This window comes from Mobula hypostoma, chromosome 6 (assembly GCF_963921235.1).
Source record: "Mobula hypostoma chromosome 6, sMobHyp1.1, whole genome shotgun sequence".
In the NCBI taxonomy this organism is placed as follows: domain Eukaryota; kingdom Metazoa; phylum Chordata; class Chondrichthyes; order Myliobatiformes; family Myliobatidae; genus Mobula; species Mobula hypostoma.
In genome coordinates this window covers 131,767,900-131,789,402 of record NC_086102.1, presented here as the reverse complement: position 1 = coordinate 131,789,402, position 21,503 = coordinate 131,767,900, and the positions used below count along the sequence as shown (strand labels likewise).

The 21,503-nt window shown below is 42.2% G+C and overlaps 1 long non-coding RNA gene across 1 annotated transcript; it reads left to right on the top strand.

Moving 5' to 3' along the window:
* The first annotated feature begins 4,625 nt into the window (after positions 1-4,625).
* Positions 4,626-20,229, top strand: LOC134347637 (uncharacterized). Its single transcript, XR_010018213.1, has 5 exons — positions 4,626-5,059; positions 5,898-5,968; positions 10,855-11,838; positions 13,818-13,950; positions 19,566-20,229. It is a non-coding gene; the product is annotated as an uncharacterized LOC134347637 (long non-coding RNA).
* The last annotated feature ends 1,274 nt before the right edge of the window (positions 20,230-21,503 follow it).

Sequence of the window (21,503 nt, the reverse complement as noted above, 5' to 3'; positions counted from 1 at the left end):
AACTGCCTCAACCACTTCCTCTGGCAGCTGTAAGGAAAATATTTTAAAATTCATTCCCTGTTCTTTTCTGGTTCAGCACCAAGAGGTATCTGCAAACAAAGGAGGCTCTGTACGAGTATTCAAGGTTATAAGAAATTACTTTATCAGAGTAATATCATGAATAAAATACGGAAAGAAAGCAAAACTGTTGATAAAGTAGAAAGAGACAAAATAATACTTATCAACCAATGATTAAGCCATATCACACAATACCCTGCCAGAGGGAGCTACGTGTCCATCTGCTTTTCCTATCTCTCTCTCTCTCTCCTTTTCTCAATATCTTTGTCTCTATCTCCAGCTCTTAGCAACAGCTGCGACCCAGCCTAAGAGAAGATTCCCACTTGCACAAAGAAATTTCCCTTTTTTTTGACCCTTCAAGACCCCGTACTCAAATACTTTTCCAGACAAACGTGTCTTCCTCTATTATCTGCTCTCAAGGCCGCAGATGGTACTCACACAGAGTTCCCAAAGCCTTGCTGTGGACTGATTCCCCTGTACTTTCCCTTGTACATTCCCACATCCCAGACTAACAGGAGTTTGTTCGACCACCTTCCATTTTGAGAAATCAAATTTAACTCTTCCCTCACAGCCACTCATTCTACACGCTCACCACCCTCAGTGTGAAAAGTTACCCCTCGGGTCCCTTTTAAATCTCCTCTACCTCACCTTAAAGCTATGCCCCCTGTTTTGAGCCTTGCCTACCCTGGGGAATAGACTCTTACTGTTCATATATCTGTGCCTCTCATAATTTTAAACACTTGTTTCAAGGTTGTCCGTCATTCTCCTGTGTTGCAAGGGATAAAGACCTAGCCCGGCCAATCTCTCCCTATAACTCAGGCCTTCTAGTCTGGCAAATATCCTGGTGAATCTTCTCTGCACTTTTTCAGTTTTAGCCACATCTTTCCAATAATAGAGCAACCAAAACTGTACACAGTACTCCAAGTGTGGCCTCGCCTGTGGCTTCCACAGCTACAACATGATGTCGCAACTCGTAAGCTCAAGCTCTGACTGGCGAAGGCCAGCGAACTCAATGCCCTTTTCACTGCCCTGTCTACCTGTGAGGCTGCTTTCAACAAACTATGCACCTGTACTGCCAGATTTGCCTGTTCATTACTCTCCCTATTGCCCCACCATTCATAGTACAAATCCCACTCCCAAAATGCATCACCTCACACACCGTGCGTTGAAATCCATGTTCTAACTGATCAACATCCCCTGTAATCTATGATAACCTTCTTCAATATCGACAGCATCTCCTAATTTTGTGACATTTGCGAGTTTACTGATTGGGCCTTGTGTATTTGCATCCAAATAATTTTATAAGTAAGGGAAAACAAGGATCCCAACACCCGCCCTTGTGGCACTGGTCTCCATTCCAAGGAATAATCTTCAACCATCTCCCTCTGCTTCCTACCTCTGGTCTAATCTTAAACCGCCTGACAAGCTCTCCCTGGATTCCATGGGCCTTAACCTTCCATACCAGCCTACCACATGGGACCTTGTCAAAGGCCTTGATAAAGTCCAAATAGACAAGATCTACCCTTTGATTACCTCTTCAAGAACTTGAAAAGGTTTGTCAAGAAAGACCTCTCATGCACAAAACCATGCTGACTCCTCCTAATCAGACTGGTAGATCCTGTTCCTCAGAATTGCCTGCAGTAGCTTCCCCACCTTCCCACCAAAGCTATCAGGCTGACAAGCCTGTAGTTCTCTGGCTTGTCCTTGCTACCTTCCATAAACAGTGGAATGACATTCGCCACCTTACAGTCTTCAGGAACTTCAGCAGTGGCTAACAATGAAGCAAGTATCTTCTCTAGCCTTCCACAAAGACTGAGGATGCACTCAGCCAGGCCTTGGGGATTGAGTTCCTCCAGCGTGTTGTGAGTGTTGCTTTCACCCCAGCATCTGCAGGTTATTTTGTGGTTGGGGATTTATCCATCTTCATGCTAACGATTTGCTGGCGATACAACCATTGTTGGTGGAATCTCAGGTGGTGACGAGAGGGTGTACAGGAGTGAGATATGCCAACTGGTGGAATGGTGCCGTAGCAACAGCCTGGCAACAACATGTCAGTAAGACAAAAGAGCTGATTGTGGACTTCAGGAAGGGGCAGACGAAGGAACACATACCAATCCTCATAGAGGGATCAAAAGTGGAGAGAATGAGTAGTTTCAAGTTCCTGGGTGTCAAGATCTCTGAGGTTCTAACCTGGTCCCAATGTAGTCATAAAGAAGGCAAGACAGCGGCTGTACTTTATTAGGAGTTTGAAGAGATTTGGCATGTCAACAAATACACTCAAAAACTTCTGCAGTTGCACCGTGGAGAGCATTCTGACAGGCTCCATCACTATCTGGTATGGAGGGGCTACTGCACAGGACCGAAAGAAGCTGCAGAAGGTTGTAAATCTAGTCAGCTCCATCTTGGGCACTAGCCTACAAAGTACCCAGGACATCTTCAGTGTCTCAGAAAGGCAGTGTCCATTATTAAGGAGCTCTAGCACCCAGGGCATGCCCTTTTCTCACTGTTACCATCAGGTAGGAGGTACAGAAGCCTGAAGGCACACACTCAGCGATTCAGGAACAGCTTCTTCCCCTCTGCCATCTGATTCCTAAATAGACATTGAAGCTTTGGACACTACCTCACTTTTTAAAAAATATACAGTATTTCTGTTTTTGCACATTTAAAAAAATCTATTCAATATACATAATTGATTTACTTGTTTATTATTATGTTTTATTTTATTTCTTTTTCTGTTCTCTGCTAGATTATGTATTGCATTGAACTGCTGCTGCTAAGTTAACAAATTTAACGTCACATGCCAGTGATAATAAACCGGATTCTGATTCTGATGGAGCTGGATGAGACTGTAATCCACTGCTGATGTGCCACCATCTCCTGCCGGCTCCATCGATGAGGTCTTGGTTGGATCATTCTTTGTCTGGAAACTGCCACCACCACCCCACTCCAATCTTTCTGCTATGGAATCGCTCTCGGGATCTCGGGAACTCATAGCCCTCTCCACCACGACAAGGTGATGGTTCTCGGAGGAGTATCATCCAACCAATCTGTTTTCAACCATCGGCAACACTATCAATGTCACGTGGAGGAACTCAGCAGCTCAGGCAGCATCTATTGAAACAAATAGCTGACGTTTCGGGCCTCGGGCAGGATTGGAAAGGAAGGAGGCAAAACCTGGAAGAAGAAGGTGGGGGGTAGGGAAATGAGTACAAGGTGATAGGTGAAATCAGGTAAGGGAAAAGGTGGAATGATATGAGAACTAGGAAGGAATAAGTGGAAGGGATAAAGTGCTGAAGGAGAAGGGATTGGAAAGGCGAGGACAGTAAACCATGGGAGGAAGGGAAGGAGGAGGGCACCAGAGGGAGATGATAGGCAGGTCATGAGGGCGAGGGAGGGGAAGAGAAGGGGTGAGAGAGGCATCAGAATGAAGGAATTCTGGGTAGTCTCCAACCTGACGGCAGGAACGTTGACTTTTCTAACTTCTAGTAACCATCTCCCCTTTTTGTTGCACACCTCACCTTTTTGTTCTTGATCCGTAGATGCTGCCTGACTTGCTGAGCTCCTCCAGCATTTTATGTGAGTTTCTCAGGATTTGCAGCATCTACAGAATCGCTTGTATCATTGACAATGTCACTAAGCCCCTTTAATCTTCAAGGACCTGCATATGGAGATGAAGGGGGGTTCTGACAGGATCACTCAACTGCAGGATTCATCAGAGTTCTGGTAAAATCACGGATCAAAGTGAGGAAAGAATAACTGCCCTTGATGCTAAAGACGGGTATGACATCAGAGAGCCCCAGTGAAACTGAAGTCAATGGCAGCAGCGAAGTACTGAAAGTAAGGAAGGTGATGAGCAGAACCAGATTAGTGAGGGATAAGGGCAGGGGAGGGAGAGGAGAACCAGAATACGTAGGGTATGGGTGGTAGCTGATGCCACCAGCAAGGGAAGGAGAGAGAAAGGACCACAGTGAGTGTGGATTACCTGAAGATGGAAAATCAAATGTTCATACATAGAACATAGAATAGTATAGCACAGTACAGGACCTTCGGCCCACAATGTTGTGCCAACCCCTTAACAATCTAACCCTTCCCTCCCACATTTTTCTTTTATCTGTGTGCCTGAGAGTCTCTTAAATGTCCCTAATGTATCCACCTCTACCATCACCCCTTCCATGTCCCCACTAGTCTCTGGGAACAAAACTTGCCTCTGACAGCCCTTATTCCCACCAATACTTCCCTTCCAACACCTGGAAGTTCATTCTAGTAAATAATAGTCATCAAGAGAATAAGGTGGATTTTCACTTTTAACAATATCTCAAAACAAAGTATGCAATTAACCTTGGTAAAATGTTTCACTTTTGTTTGTCCCTTCTTTCCATTGTTGAAAATAATCATATCAGACTCTTGTCCTGTGTATCCACCAGTCCGTTTGATTGTAGACAAAACTAGCCAGAATATGAGCTGCTGTTCCTTTAGTTTTCATTTGGCCACTTAATTACATTCCTTATTTATCTGATTCCAGCACGTGCAGGCTTTGTGGCAAAAAAGCACGGCAGTGTTTCTTTCACCTTAGTTGACTGAAGAAGTTCAGCGTGAGGCTCCAGATCCTCAAGACCTTCTGCAGGGGCACTATTGAGAGCATTCTGATGGCTGTATCACCGCCTGGTACGGGCACTGCACCAACCTTGGTCACTGGGCACTGCAGAGAGTGGTACGGACAGCCCAGCGCATCTGTGGACGTGAACTTCCCTCCATTGAGGACATTTACAGCAGCAGGTGCAGAAAGAAGGCCTGGAAGTTCATCAGGGTCACCGGTCACCCCAACCAGAAACTGTTTTAGCCACTTCCATCTGGCAAACGATATCACAGCATTAAAGCCAGCACCGACAGGCTACGGGGCAGCTTCTTTCTACAAGCCGTTAGACTTTTAAATTCACATGTCTGTTCATTGTGATGGAGTCATAACACAAAGATTTTTACTCCCTCATGTTGTGGGATGGATGTAAGATTTAAATAAATTCTAAAGTTCTTGCTCTCAGACTTTGTTACAACCTGCCCCCTCCCTACCCCCACGTGGCTCCAGTTGACCCTTTCTTTCCTTTTTGCTTATCTGCCTCTATGCATTACGGATCAGTCACCATCCCTGAGCTCCACTCCTCCCTCAACGCCCCCCACCCCAGGCTCGTCATCCCTCTGCCCATCATTTCCCTCGTCACTTGCTTCCATCTAACGTCGACCAGCCCTTGCCTCAGACCCTCCCTCTCTCAGGTTTCTGCCATTGGGCTCCCATCTACGCTCTCTGTCCTATGCAGACTCTTCTCCTAAATCACTGACCATCTCGCTGCCCCCGACAGATGCTGCTTGCTCTGCATCTCCAGCAGCTGGAGCTGCTCTCAGTTTGCATCTGCTGAGTCCCCCCAGCAGTTTGTTTTTTTTTGCTCGAGATTCCAGCATTTGCAGTCACTGTGTCCCTGAGTTAATTTCAATTCATCACGATGTTTTTTTTAGCTCATTTACACATGGCTTTGAATTTTTAATAAGGTACTGTTTGATTTATGGAGAGGAAGCACTGAAGGAGAGGAGCTGAAGAAGTCAGGATCACTTTTCCTAAAGATTTGATTGAAACTAATTCTCCTGATTTAAGCTAGTCACAATAACTGGTATCTTTTAATATGTAACCATGACTACTATGCTACACATGAAAATGTTCAATAGTTGGTTAAATTTGGTAAGATATTGAATGAAAGAAATTAAGTTAATGTTTTGGCAATTCTTTTTCAACAGCCTGAGCCCCATGTTCATACATCACCTTAATGTTTGCTTTCCTCTTTTGAAAGAAGGCTCTTTGATAATCTTCTAGCAGTAGAATTGGCTTAGCTGCACACCAGTCAGCATCCACTCCAACACAAAGGTAATTCAATTTTGATACTGCTAACCGGCTTAGAAATACAGATTGTGGTAATGGAGAAGAGGAAGACAGATTAGCAAGCTTGCTGCTGAGTACTTAATCAATGAAATATTTGATGAATAACTTCCAAATGCATTTGCTTAATAATCTTCCAGCTGATAGAAGTAGGCATTCATTTATATTCATGAATAAGCATTGTTGCATTTATTTTACTGCAAGAAATGTCCCCTGATACTGGCCTTGATAAATAAACCATGTCTTTAAATTCTTAATTTATCAAATGCATTTTTGTGAAAATCAAAAAAAAACCCATAAAGCCATTAATTAGGAGAGCACAGGAAAGGATAACATATATAATCTCCACCAAGCACGGTGCCAGCTCCAGGCCTAGATCATCAGACAATGTATCTTGGAAGCAGTTCGATGACAACCTGGATTGCATCTTGGAAGCTAGGTTGGCAGGGTCTGTCTACGGGAAATTTGACTCCATCACAGTCATTGTGATCAACGTTGCTAAAGAGCGATTTGTTCCACTGCAGAGTAAAGAGGATCCTAAACCATCATGACAACCGAACAGAAGGGAAAAGGAGATTCGCCACCTGAGGTGTGAGTTAAAGACCCTGAACAAAGAATTCAAAAACAGTTCACCTTACGAAAAAGAAGGTATCAAAGATCTAACCAGCAAACTGCGGGAACAGCTGCCCAAGCTCAGGAGGGTGGAGCAGCTGTGAAGGTTAAGAGGAAAGAGAGAAGGAGAGCATAGTTTGTTTAAAAACCCATTCAGGTTCACCAGGCTCTTCTCAGTCAGCGAAAATCTGGCACCTTAACCAGCTCAAAGCAGGAAGTGGAAGAATTTCTGCGGAAATCACACAGCGATCCCTGTAGGAACAGGGACTAGAGTTCAAACCAAGAGTCCCAGCAGCTGAGTTGAACGTGGCATGAGTCTAGGATATCATCAAGAGAGCAAAGTCGTCTACCACCAGTTCCAAGTGATATACCCTACAAGGTATGTAAGAAATGCCCAAAACTCTTCTGGAGGTTGTGGAAGATAATGAGAAAGACTTGGACCAAATGCTCTATCCCAGCCAGGTGGAAAATGGCTAAAGGATGCTTTGTTCCCAAGGAAGATGATTCCTCTACAGTCATCCAGTTTAGAACAATCTAGCCTCCTTAGCGTTGAGTGCAAGATGTTCTTCTCAGTGCTTGCAGGAACGCTGAACTCTTACTTAATGGATAACACATCCATTCAGAAAGGTGGCATCCCGGGTTTTTCTGGGTGCCTTGAATACACCTCACTAATCAGCCAATTGATCTGCGAGGCCAGGCAGAAGAAAGGAAACCTAACAGTTGTGTGGTTAGACCAAGCCAATGCCTACGGATCAATTCCTCACATCCTTATCCAGGCCACTACCATATCCCACCAGTGACACAAGACATAATCACCAACTGTCTAGGAAGATGCAAGCTATGCTTCACTTCGGCCCACTTTACAACCAGGTGGCAAGATCTCCAGAAAGGGATTCCAACCGGTTATACCATCTCCTCCATCTTGTTTGTCATGGGTATGAACCTCCTTGTATCAGAGCAGCACCATCTCCCCCATCTTGTTTGTCATGGGCATGAACCTCCTTGTATCAGAGCAGCAGATGTAACCTGAGGCCCAGTGTTGGAGCCCAGCATCCAACCTGCAATATGTGGGTTCATGGATGACATCACTGTATTCCACGTTCAAGCAAGATGGATATTGGAAACCCTGGATAATGTAGCTGCCTGGGCTTGGATTGTCATGGTCCCATCCGTGAAGTCCGCAGTCCAGTTCACAGTCCGGTCTGTGGACTCGGACTCCGGGTCTTCCAGCTGTCCCTCGTTTGGTTGAGTTAATCATAGGCACCTGATTCCCATCTTTAGGCTTGGAATATAAGTAGCCTTGGGGTTGAGTGTGGGTGGTTGGTTTGTCTTGTCAGTCCCTCTTAGAGCAACCTACTGATGGAAGGCTAGTGAAACCATTCATGTTCTCTAGGCCTGGTTGGAGGACCACTGCTTCATGGAGCCTTGTTGCCACTTGTTGGAGTAGTCTTTGTGGTATGGATTTGGCTGTTTCTGAGGCCAGCTGAGTGGCTGTCAGCAACTCTGAGCTAGGTAGGGATCTGGCTGTTTCTGTAAGCAGCGGAGGTTGCTGGCTATAACTGTGACTTGGAGCAACCCTGAAGCAGAGATGGAACTGTCTGTTGTTCTTTAGTGTTTGTCTCTTCTTACCCTAGCCTCTGTGGGGTAAGTCAGGCTGCTGCTGTTGCCCTGTGGGGGGGGGGTGGGGGTCATGTCTTGTCTTGTTCTTGCCTCTGTGGGGTAAGTCAGCCCAGTTTTCTGTTGCTCTGTGGGGGGGGACATGTCTTGCCTTTGCCTCTGTGGGGTAAGTCCGGCTGGTGGACCTGTCCCACCCTGGCGTGGAGAGGTTGAGTCCCAGCTTGTCTAAGTATAAATCCTGGCTCTATGTCAATGTACTGTCCTGTCTTATGTTGGTGTTGTGTTAATGATGAGTCCTGGCTTTTTGAAGGACTCATGGCTCTATATTGATGTTTAGTTTCCAGTCTGTCTCTCAGCTCCAGCCTCCGAGTTATCAGCCTCCACTTTACAAGACTACGATCGCGCAGCTAAGCTCCAAGAACCCAAGCCCCGAGGATCCCGCAGCCAAGCTCCAAGAACCCAAGCCCCGAGGATCCCGCAGCCAAGCTCCAAGGACCCAAGCCCCGAGGATCCCGCAGCCAAGCTCCAAGGACCCAAGCCCCGAGGATCCCGCAGCCAAGCTCCAAGGACCCAAGCCCCGAGGATCCCGCAGCCAAGCTCCAAGGACCCAAGCCCCGAGGATCCCGCAGCCAAGCTCCAAGGACCCAAGCCCCGAGGATCCCGCAGCCAAGCTCCAAGGACCCAAGCCCCGAGGATCCCGCAGCCAAGCTCCAAGGACCCAAGCCCCGAGGATCCCGCAGCCAAGCTCCAAGGACCCAAGCCTCCAAGCTCAGGCCTCAAGACATCCTGTCCTGAAGCCATGTCATGTCCCTGCCTGGTTCTGGGTTCTGAGCCCGAGACAAGACCCAGGTTCTGGGTCCTTGTCCAGTCTCGGGCTTGGAGTCGATGCCTTGTCTCCTAGTGCATGGTTTCTAGTCCTGGTCCCGCTTTGCCTAGCCCAAGTCTGCGTTCTTGTCCCTGCTCCTTGCCTGTATCCTGTCACGTCCCTACTCTAGTCAAGTCCTGTTCCTTGTACTTCAGTGTCTGTGTCTTGCATTTGGGTCTGTTCCCAGCACCCTATTGTGACAAGGATGATCTCCAAGGCCAGGAAGTCCAGATGCATGGTGATCAAAAAGGGCAAGGTTACTAGCAAGTACAGGGACAAGTCATTCCATCCATAGAGGACAACTCAGTAGAATGGAAAGTGGTTTAATGCAGCAATAACAGACCGCACCACCATCACCGACACTGTAAAGCAGACTGACAAGTGGCTGAAGAAGATCGACAAAACCGGACCACCTGGTAAATTTAAGATATGGCTATACCAAAATGGTTTCCTACCAAGGCTGCTCTGGCTTTTCGCAGTGTACAAGTTCCCCATGACCACTATAGTAGGCATCGAGAGGAAAGTCAACAAGCACCTGTGGAAGTGGCTGGGGATCTCCCCCCAAGTTTTTCTTCAGTGGGGCTCTACATAAGATCAGGTCAGCTACAGCTCCTGTTGTCATGGGTAATGGAGGAGTTCAAGGTGGCAAAGTATAAAGTTGTGTTAACTCTGAGGAGCTCTGACAAGCTAGTAAATCTAACAGGAGTCGGAACAAGATCAGGCCGAAAGTGAGCTATCAACTTGGCTGTAGACCAGTTGGTGACCTCTCTGCAATTGAGAGATATCATTGGCAACCCATGGCTGGGACAGCAAGGAAGGCATCAGCTCAGCACACTTCCAGCGATGGGGGAGTATAGGTGCAAGGGATAGGCGAGATGTTGTCCAGGCAGTGGTATAGGACCACAAGGATGACAGCCAGTGCAGCTGGAGTCACAGGGTGCCTGGATGAAATGGGGTCTTTCATCCCATTGATCACTTGGGCAGAGCTTTGGAGACTGGAGCCCTTCTGCATTTCTTTCCTCCTGCAGTCCGTGTGGGGCGCTCTCCCTGCACCGTCCCAGTCCGTGTGGGGCGCTCTCCCTGCACCGTCCCAGTCCGCGTAGGGCACTAAAATTTTTTGTCTCAAATTTTTTAAGTCAAAATTTAAAAAAAAAATAATAATAATTAAAGATCACTGCTTTTGGAATTTTCATCAGTCCAAATGGATAGCATAATACAAGAACACACAACCGACACAGCTTTTCACTCTAAGCTCAGTGTAGTGTCTAATAGCCACAGAAGTGCACGTGCTAACTGTCTCCTGACCCAATTAGTGCCATAATATCCAAAATAAACGTAGGGGATCCTAGCTATTTTTTGGATTTGTTTTTTTTAAAAGACTTGACCAAAATAAGTAACTGTCACAATTAACCAACTGCTCAATTAACCAAAATCCACTGTATAAATTTCTTGTAATTTATAGCATATGTTATGTGTTGCACAGTACTGCTGCTGCAAAACAACAAATTTCATTAATTAATGTCAGTGGTAATAGATCTAATCCTGGTTACATTGGACAACAATTTTTTTCAGAAGTGTTGGTTCCTCAGGTTTTTTTTTTGTCTACGATAGTCCACTTGAAGCTGAACAGAAGTGTAATTTCGTATCACATAGGAATTTGGAGAAACAAGAAATTAACTTTTATTGAATATAATATGTTTAATTGCATAATGGTGCTGATGTTTTGCAATAGTTCAACTAAGCTAAAGATGTTTTGATGATGATTTTCCTTTGTCCTCAGTGTCTGAGGCTTCTCGCTGAAGTGTCCAACAATAATCAGCCAACATTGATGATGGATTCCAGTTACCCCGATCCCATTTCTCCATGACCGCAATGTCCTGGTGAAACCTTTCACCACCCTTGTCACTGACAGTGCCAAGATTTGCAGGAAAGAAGTCTAAATGGGAATGCAGAAAATGAATCTTTAGTGACATGTTACACTTTATGGTTTTGTATGCTTGATGCTCGTTGTCAACCAGCTGCATGTAGTTTGGTGCTCGGAAGTTGCCAAGAAAATTTTCAACAACATCCTTCGATTCCTTCCATGCAGTTTTCTCTGGTCCCACTAGAAGTTCTTTGAGTTGCCTGTCATTGATGACCCATTTGATTTGTGGACCAACAAAAACACCTTCCTTCATGTTGGCATCAGTTATTCTGATTTGAATTACAAATGAAATAACATTACAAAGAAAAGGTGCATGGTGGGAAATTCTCATGGTGATTTTCATGATCAGCAGCCTAAAATCTATAAGGTATACCCAAAAGTATCCAGGAAGCAACATCTTTGTTGTCCAATGTTACCCAGTCTCCACTTCAGTGTTGTTCCTGTGAGCTGCTCTACAAAAATTAGTTTTCATGTATCCTAAACTACAAAAATAACCCCACTTAATAATGATATTATTGCTTGAATGGCCATTAGGGACAACCTGAAGTCAAAGTACTGTATAAATGTGAATATTTATTTTAATCTTGTTGTGTTGGTTGCACTGTCCTGACAAACAGAATCCAAGCACAATGAACTCTCCACTCATTGTCTCTGACAACTTCACTATTTCTGACTCTCAGCTCAGATAATTTAGTGCCTCTCGTGAAGCTTTTCCAATATCTCCAACCTCTTAGAAGATTTTGCATCCACAGTTGCTGTGTGAATTCACTTTCTCTGCTATGTACATGGATGATACAGAAATTTAAACCTTGTGGGACTTGTTGTTTCTGCAATAAAAAGGTATGTGAAGTCACATGAATGAGAAATAGAATTCACAATTAATAACTTACTGGGGCAAGTTATGTGAGAAATATTTTCTGTACACAGTGTTATTAGATGTCAGAAGTAACTGACATTTGAAATGCTGCATGTCTGAGGTTGTGTTCCAGCTCGATTACTGGATGATTAAATTGAATGCAGCCTTTTGTTCTTGAATCTATTGTTTATATTGCACAATTGTACTGTGACTGTCCACAGTGCAAGAGACAGTAACAGCAAAAATTCCTGAGTGTAATGACGTTCAACTGTTTACTACGAAGAGGGGAGGAGTGAGTGCTGAAGAGGGAAACAGTAGCTTCCTGAGGGATTCTTATTCTGTGTAACACTACTGCTATTGGCATATTTTATTTAGTCCTACAGTATGGACAGTATTCTGAGAGGATTTATGACTTGCAATAGTGTTCAAACTTCAAAAACTATTTCATCTGCTGCAGTACATTGTGAGGCTGTGAAATGCCCTGCAGGGTTGCTTGTGTTAGTAGCTTATTAATATACAGAATATTAAAAGAATGACTAAAAAAGAGAGAAAAAGACCTGTTTGAGTTATTAGCTTTAAGAATGAAGAGGGCATTTACTGCTACAAGAATAGAGAAATATAAACTCTATTTAAGAAGGAAGCATAATATTATTTGCAATAGTACAAGTGTTTGTGGATGCTCGAGTTCAAAATTCCTCAAGTCAAATTTAAAGTTCAAAGTAAATTTATAATCGAAGTACATGTATGTGACCATGAGATTCATTTTCCTGCAGGTGTACTCAATAAATCCAATAATCAATGGAATCAATGAAAGACTGTACCACCTCACCAATGGTGGACAACCAGTGTGCAAAAGACAACAAATACAAATAGAAAGAAGAAAAAATGAAATGATAATAAATACATACATAAATAAACTATACGTATTGAGAACATCAGATGAAAAGTGAGTCTATAGGTTGGAGAAATAGTTCGGTGATGGGACAAGTGCAGCTGAGTGATGTTATCCTCTCTGGTTCAATAGCCTGATGGTGGATGGGTAATAACTGTTCCTGAACCTGGTGGTGAGAGTCCTGAGGCCCCTGTGCCTTCTTCCAGATGGCAGCAGCAAAGGAGAACATGGCCTGCATGCTAGTGTCCTTGCCGATGGATGCCACTTTCCTGCAGCAATACTCAGTGTAGATGTGTTCAATGGTGGGGAGGACTTTAACCATAATGGACTGGGGTGTATCCACTCCTTTTTGTAGGATCTTCTGTTCAAAGGTATTGGTGTTTCCATACTGGGCTGTGATGCAGCCAGTCAATATACTCTCCACCTCACGTCTATAGGAGTTGGTCAAAGTTTTAGATGTCATGCCAAATCTTTGCAAACTCCTAAGGAAGTAGAGGCACTGCTGTGTTTTCTTCATAATTGCACTTGCGCGCTGGGCCTAGGACAGGTCCTCTGAAATGATAACACCAGGGAGTTTAAAGTTGCTGACCATCTCCACCTCTTAAACCCCTGATGTGGATGGGATCATGTACCTCCAGCTTCCTCCTCTTGGTCAATAATCAGCTTTTTGGTCTTGCTGACATTGAGTAAAATATTGTTGTTATGGCACCACTCAGTCAGATTTTCAATCTCCCTCCTTTGATTCGGCCAATGGCTGCAGTGTTGTCAGCCACCTTGAATAGGGCATTGGAGCTGTGCTTGGCCTCTCAGTCATAAGTGCAAAGCAGGTAGAGCAGGGGCTAGACACACAGTCTTGTGGTGCACCTGTGCTGATGGAGATCGTGAAGGAGATGTTGTTGCCAGTCCAAACTGACTGGGGTCTGCAAGTGAGAAAATCGAGAATCCAATTACACAAGGTGGCATGAGGCCAAGGTCTTGAAGCTTATTGATCAGTTTTAAGGGGATGATGGTATTGGTTGCCGAGCTGTAGTCAATAAAGAGCATCCTGATGTACACATCCTTGCTTTCCAGATGTTCCAGAGTTAAGTGAAGATCTAATGACACAACATCTGTTCCGGCAAATTGGAACGGATCCAAGTCACTTCTCAGGCAAGAGTTGATATGTTTCATCACCAACTTCTCAAAACACTTCATCACTGTGGATGTAAGTGCTACTAGACAAAATTAAACGATAATTGTTTTTATGAATACTATTATTTTTATTCTATGATGCTTTATGATGTTAGAAATGCAATGTAATTGCAAGCTGTGGTCAGTGGGTATCTTTCTGGTCATTTCTTTCTGTCTGAGTTTATATTCTTTCTAGGAAGAGCCCACTTTCAAATGAATATTCCTGATGATGTCCACAGTGATTTATCCTGGCAGGAGCTGGTACCTCTGGGGCAACAGATGGAACTCATCTCTGTATCGGAATAGTAAATCAAACTCTCACTGATGGCATTATGTTTAACTTTATTCAGAACTGTCCATCTTATGAAAATAGGCCTATTTTGGGAATATTCTTAAACAGCTGCACATGTTGTTATCTCAGTTGCTGTCTTTATTACTCTAGGTTTTGGTGTAAAGTATTTGGATCAGGGATTGAGTATTTGTGATCATTTAATCCCTCATAGAGAAATGATTCGGTTTTTGTAGTTTTCTCAGAACCCTATCATGGAAACAAAGGGAATTTTAAGTAAGTCACTGGAGACTTTTGCATTATGTTAAAGTTCATGATGAAATATTTATGATCTGGGACATGTTTATGGTTAAAGAACAGAAGCTGAACTGTCCTTTGTTGCACATAAAATGAAGAAGACAGGTTAATAAAATCTTATACAGTTAAAGTTGTATTAAAATCCAGCTAAATTATCCCCGTTTTTCAATGTTTCCTACTCTCAGTGATATGAGACCAATAGCTGACAGCTGCTGGTGCCTTTTCCTTCAAACTTGCCCACCCCTCCTTCTCCGCCAGACGTTGGTGTAACCCTCCTGGGCAGTGATACCTCTCTACCCTTTCGGTACCTCAATAGCCAGCTGTGAATGGATTGGCCACCCATATAATTATTTCCTCAAATGTTCTGCTAGCCTCAAACATGACAGGATTAGTGGAAGAATTCCTACCGCAATGATTTTAAAATGCTGTGTTCAAGTTAAAGAAAAAATTTCCATCTCTCTGTAAGACATCAGTTGTGACTTCAAAAAGTTCAACAAGAAACCAATTTACCGTGAAGGAATAGAAGGGTGAATTGGAATCTTTTAATTTTACCTAATTACGTAAAAATCTGTCAAGGGGAACAATCTGAGATTTTTCTTGTTACCATCAGAACATTTTGAGAGGTGTGGATTGGAGGTGAGGTCAGTCAAGGGAATGGCTTGGTGGTTTCTTTGGGGAACTCCGCAAGTTTAACCTTGACCACACTTCTGATGCTGCTCAACATTAAGTGGGAGAGTGGATGAGAAAGGAATACTGTTTTATCTTTCTCATAATTATCAAAACATTTTATGCAAGATCAAAGCCAATGTAGTTACTGAGTTAATGAGGAAGAAGTACTCTGCGTTCATTCACCAATGAATGAATGAGAAGGGGTTAGGGATGGGGTCAGAATTAAAGCTCAGAAATGGGAAGGGGAGGAGGAAGCAGAGAGGGAAGAGTCTGCAACGCCGGCCGGTGTGGAGCCTCTAATACATGGGATCACGCCAGCAGTGGATTACAGTCTCATCCAGCTCCATCAGAATCAGAATCCAGTTTATTATCACCGGCATGTGACGTGAAATTTGTTAACAACAGCAGCAGCAGTTCAACGCAATACATAATCTAGCAAAGAAAAGAAAAAGAAATAAAATAAAACATCATAATAATAATAAACAAGTAAAATCAATTACATATATTGAGTAGATTTTTTAAAAAAGTGCAAAAACAGAAATACTGTATATTTTTTTAAAAAGTGAGGTAGTATCCAAAGTTTCAATGTCCATTTAGGAATCAGATGGCAAAGGGGAAGAAGCTGTTCCTGAATCGCTGAGTGTGCGCCTTCAGGTTTCTGTACCTCCTACCTGATGGTAACAGTGAGAAAAGGGCATGCCCTGGGTGCTGGAGGTCCTTAATAATGAATGCTGCCTTTCTGAGACACTGCTCCTTGAAGATATCCTGGGTACTTTGTGGGCTAGTGCCCAAGATGGAGCTGACTAGATTTACAACCTTCTGCAGCTTCTTTCGGTCCTGTGCAGTAGCCCCTCCATACCAGACAGTGATGCAGCCTGTCAGAATGCTCTCCATGGTACAACTATAGAAGTTTTTGAGGGTACTTGTTGACATGCCAAATCTCTTCAAACTCCTAATAAAGTATAGCTGCTGTCTTGCCTTCGATATGTTGGGACCAGTTTAGATCCTCAGAGATCTTGACATCCAGGGAGTTGAAGCTGCTCACTCTGTCCACTTCTGATCCCTCTATGAGGATTGCTATGTGTTCCTTTGTCTTACTCTTCCTGAAGGGTAGAACCTGCTCATTGTCGGACATCTTCAGGAGGTGATGCCCCACCAAGGTGATATTCATCGTTAATGACCCTTCACTGTCCAGGGCATACCCACTTCTTGTTACTACCATCAGAAAGGAGCTACTGGAGTTAGAAGACCCATACCTAACTATTTTAGAAACAGCTTCTTCCCCTCCGCCATCAGATTTCTGAATGGTCATTGAACCCATGGCCACCACTTCATTCTTCCTTTAATTGAGCTATTTCTGTAATTTATAGATTTTTAATGTTTTTGCACTGTACTGCCACTGCCAAACAACAGATTTCATGTCATTTGTCAGTGGTAATGGACTTGATTCCGAATGAAAGTAGTAGACCTGGCCAGGAAAGATGTCAGGAAGAGGATGAGGAATTGAGACAGTGGGTCAGAATGAGGAGGAGGGATATTGTCCAGGTCAGAGGTTATCAACCATGGTTGTCTGTCTGTCTAGGTACCATATCCGATGCAGACTTTGGTGACCATGGTTTTCCATATAGATCTATCCTTTGTTTTTTGGATGACTTCCATTTCCTCGATGTGTAGCCACCTGGCTATGCTTTTGATGTACATAAGCTGAGGTTAGGAGAATTCGAATGTTGTCTTTGCACGAGGTTCCATATGACAGCCACACGTAGTTCTGGTTTTCCCAAGTGTAACTAATACCAGAACAGGGAGGAAATAATTTTAATTCCCTCTTGGCAATTTATCTTTAATTTACCATATTCCTTTGGATTACTTGTTTTCAATTTTAGAACCCTTGCATGCTTAGATTTGTCTGTTTTAGAGGCTATTGCTTTTTTTTGCTTACTATCCTATATCTGCATCAGTGTCCAGAAATTGCACTGCAGCATTAGCCAGCAGGTCCACAGACTTGGGGAGCATGCCTTATGAGAATAAGTTGAGTGGGCTTAGCCTTTTCTCCTTGGAGTGACGGAGGATGAGAGGTGACCTGATAGAGATGCATAAGATGATGAGAGGCATTAATCATGTGAATAGTCAGAGGCTTTTTCCTAGGGCTGGAATGGCTAGCATGAGAAGGCACAGTTTTAAGGTGCTTGGAAGTAGGTACAGAGGAGATATCAGGTGTAAGTTTTTTTACAGAGTGGTGAATGCATGGAGTGGGCTGCTGGCAACGGTGGTGGAGGCGAATACGATAGGGTCTTTTAAGAGACTCCTGGATAGGTGTATGGAGCTCAGAAAAATAGAGGGCTATGGGTAACTTGAGATAATTTCTCAGGTAAGGACATGTTCGGCACAGCTCTGTAGGTTTTCTATGTTTCTATGTCTCTAAACTTGTTCCATAGTCTCTTAAACTCAACATTGACACTCACCCAAGTCAAAACCTCACAATAGCTCAATTACTTCTGCCCCAGTGATTAGAAAATCTTCTCAAGACATGAATGAACTGAATAATTGGATAATAAGATTCATTTAAACCCTAATTAAATAGGAAGTTCTTTGGAAAACTTAGCATTTAAAAGTTGGGGCAATGAACTAAGTTTACTCAGAATTGAGATGATGTGCCAGTAAATACTAACACTGATACAACAATAATTAACTGTTTACATATCTGGAGATTATTTTGTCACAGTCACTGATTTTTGAGACTTGGGTGAAAACATGTCCCACTAAGAAAAGTGCTAATTCCGTTGAAAATGAATAATATTTTCTTATTTAAAATAATCAGCATTGATAATCTGAGGGTTTTTGCACAAATGCAACATTTTTTCATATGTTTGTTTTTAATTTTATAAATTATATGATTATATGATAGCCCAGTACTCACAAAATCAGTTGGCCTCTGACAAGAGATTATCATTTCAATTTGATAAAGTGTGGGAAAAATTATTTAAAATGTATAATATATGCCAGATCAAAGAGTAGAGTGAAAAACCTCTTTAAAACTAAAAGCAGTGAATTTTCAACAATATTTACTCTTATTTTGTGGTTGCTCAAAATATGTCCCAAGTTTTTGTCAGCACCATCAGGTATTTATTAAAAAAAAGCAATAAAATCAGGCAACCACATGGTCAACTATATTCCTGAGGACCCCCTTTCCACCCACCACATCTGCTAAATGCAACAAGGTCAAACAAGCTCCTGTAAGTTTGCTATTTTTTCAATAATTTTTACATATTTATTGATGTTGCCACTGTCACAACCATGATGTGTCAACACTGTCTCTTTTGTAAAGAGAGAATTATTTTAAATTATGTCATAAATGTATGCATTTTAAGTAGAGGCCAGAGGCAGCTAGCAACAGAGGGAAAACAAGATGGTTCTGTATACAACTCATGCATGTCATGTAAAAAAGTGTGTTTTTGTCACCACCGTCGAACATCAACGCCGTCAGGTTCTCTGTCTGATGGTGTTGACAAAAACATCCAAATCATCCTCAGCGGAGGCTTGAATATAATTTATGATCACAATAAATAGTAATATGGCTTGTAATGTTTCATTAACCTCTTTATTTATAATATACATAATTTATTTCTTACGAACACAGACCTACAATATTTCCTTACTATATGTATCCCCAATGACTAAAACCATAAAAGTTGCACCATTTAATAATCATTTTATAAAGTTTCACCAAATTAAACATAATTAAATTCATAGTAATTTTGCACAATTTCATAGTAATTCCATTAAATTCTGACCTCCCTTTTATGTATTTGAGGAAGTTATGGCTAGGCAGCAGCTATCAGTGGAGGAGCGAAGGAGAAGAAACAGGGAATACCAGAAAAAGCAGAGAGAGAAAATATACAGTGAGCTCTAGTTAAAGGAGGAATACCTGAGAAAGGAAAAGCAAAGATGGAAGAAGAGAGTAGAGGATGGGAAGATAAAAACTCAGTGATTTGAATGAAAGGGAAAAGAGGAGTAAGAGAAAGGTGTGGAAACATAGACAGCAAGAGTCAAGAGAGCGTAAGACAAAGGGCCCAGAACTCTTAGAATCTCCCCCAGATAGTCCATTGGATCAGACTATACAGGAGCCAGCTCGCAGTAGGCAGTCTATAGCAGGGGAAAGGGAAAGAAAGAAAACAAGAGCAAGATACTTGAGGGAGATGAAAGCTTTGAAAAATAAACTTCAAGAGATAATGAAAGATAGAAACAAACTGAAAAAGTGTTGGCGACAAGAGCAAACTAGAAATACGACAGATATATCTACTGGTGTCGTTAATTGTGGAGACTGGCTTGCAGTCATTTATGACCAAAACTGGTTGTTAACAAAGATGTTCAACTGGAGTTTTTCCACTCTCAAGGGGCCAACACGCACTTCCATCCAAAACCAGGTGGAAAGGATATGTGCTTCGTACCAGTTGAAGATATTCTGGTCAGGCTGATGGAGCCATCATCACCGGGTCATGCAAGCAGGATGAGGGAGATCTACCACCTGTCTGCTGAAGTCATGGACTTCATAGAGGAGGAGCATATTAATCGTCTACTTCCTGATAAAGCTGACTGAACGTTTTCGAAGACTTTCAAGCCCAGAAATAGATGGAGATTTTTTTTTAGTTCCTGGTGTGTTTTCTGATGTTTATTCTTAAACACTGCAGTTGTACTGTAGTTTTTATTTTGCTGTTTACTGTTGTTAATATTTACGGAAGGATAAAATGTACATGACAAGTTGTTATTTGTTGTACCAAATTGTTAAATAAAGTTGTTAAGCAAGGAAGCATTGACTTGAGTGGTGAAAAGGTTGGAATTGTTTGTTGTAATTAGGCCACTGCCACCACCGTCAGGTCTCAGTCACCACCGTCAGATGGAACTTTCTTTGTTTTAAATTAATATGCTTACAATCTGTTCCTCCAAAATATTTGATTTAATAAAGTAATTCTCTCTTTAAAATTAAAAATGTGTTCTTTTATGTCCAAAATTGTTATTTTGTATATTTAATGCTCATGATAAAAGTTGCATGATGTAAGAGTTTTTAAAGGAGTACACGTGAAATAGTATAAAAAAATGAACAAAAGTGAATATTCAACATTTAACAGCATATGTGTATCTATGGTGAAGACAATGATTTAAAAGCTCCAAATCTATATAAGACTAAATAAATAAGAATAATTGGCTTTTTATTGTGTCTGTGTTGACAAAAACTAAGTAATGACAGGAAAAACATATTTTGTGAAAAAATTACAAAATCAGGAGGTTGCACCAAAATATTGCTTGATTGCTGAGACCTTGTTCTATAAACATATAAGTTTAGATTTCTTAACATTTAAATATTTTTCTTTTCAAAATTAAAACCTGTTTTATCCAAATTCTCAAGAATCCGTGGTTTATTGTCACTGACGCAGTAAAATTTGTCGTTTTGCAGTGGCAGTCCGGAGCAATACATAAAAATTACTACAAGTTACAATAATATATATAAAATAAAGAAACAGTGCTAAAAGAGAGCAAAAATAAATAACATTGTCAAAGAACAACATAGGGTTAGTATTCTTTCACGGATATCAAGTATTAATTTAATTACATACAATACTACATACAGTATATCAGAGAGGATCAGATTGCAAATTAAAACACTCTAATATGGGACACATCTGGTTATTTTGACTAATCGCTGCACGTCTGCTGGATAATGTTTAATAGAAAACCACTCCTCAAGCGCAGGACAATAGCATCCTAATCCATTTTTTTGTCTCTGCCTGTAAGCCAGCTCGTGGCCAGGTGTCAGCTGAATGAGATCATGACGTAATCAAATTCTTAACAGCCAGCTTCCAAATTTGTACCTCTTGTGGAAGGAGTCTTTTATCAGTCACCTACTTAAGCTGATTGCAAATGAATCAAAATAATCACATTAATTTTATCCAATAAAATCCAGCTTGACCGCACTTTGTTTCTTGCTTCTGTTTTGTACCAGGGTTATCAAGGACAGAAGTTTATCCTACAGCAGATCCCGGTTAATTGGGACACACTGGGACCAGTATATTTTAGCCCAATTAGCTGAAGTTTCAAGGAAATAGTTAAAAAAGGTATTAACAAAAGACAAACTACTATTTAAATGAATAAGGAATTGTGTATTTAAATGAAATACAGAACAAATTAGAACTCTACCGATATGACTAGTGGTTGTCCAGTGCATCCAAAGATGATGGGAGGCCTGTGCAGGCCAGTTTTTAAAGTGGAAAAGCCCTTGCACTGGGCAGTTCCACTCTCTCGACCTCTCGGTCCAGTGGTATAAGCAGACATCACAG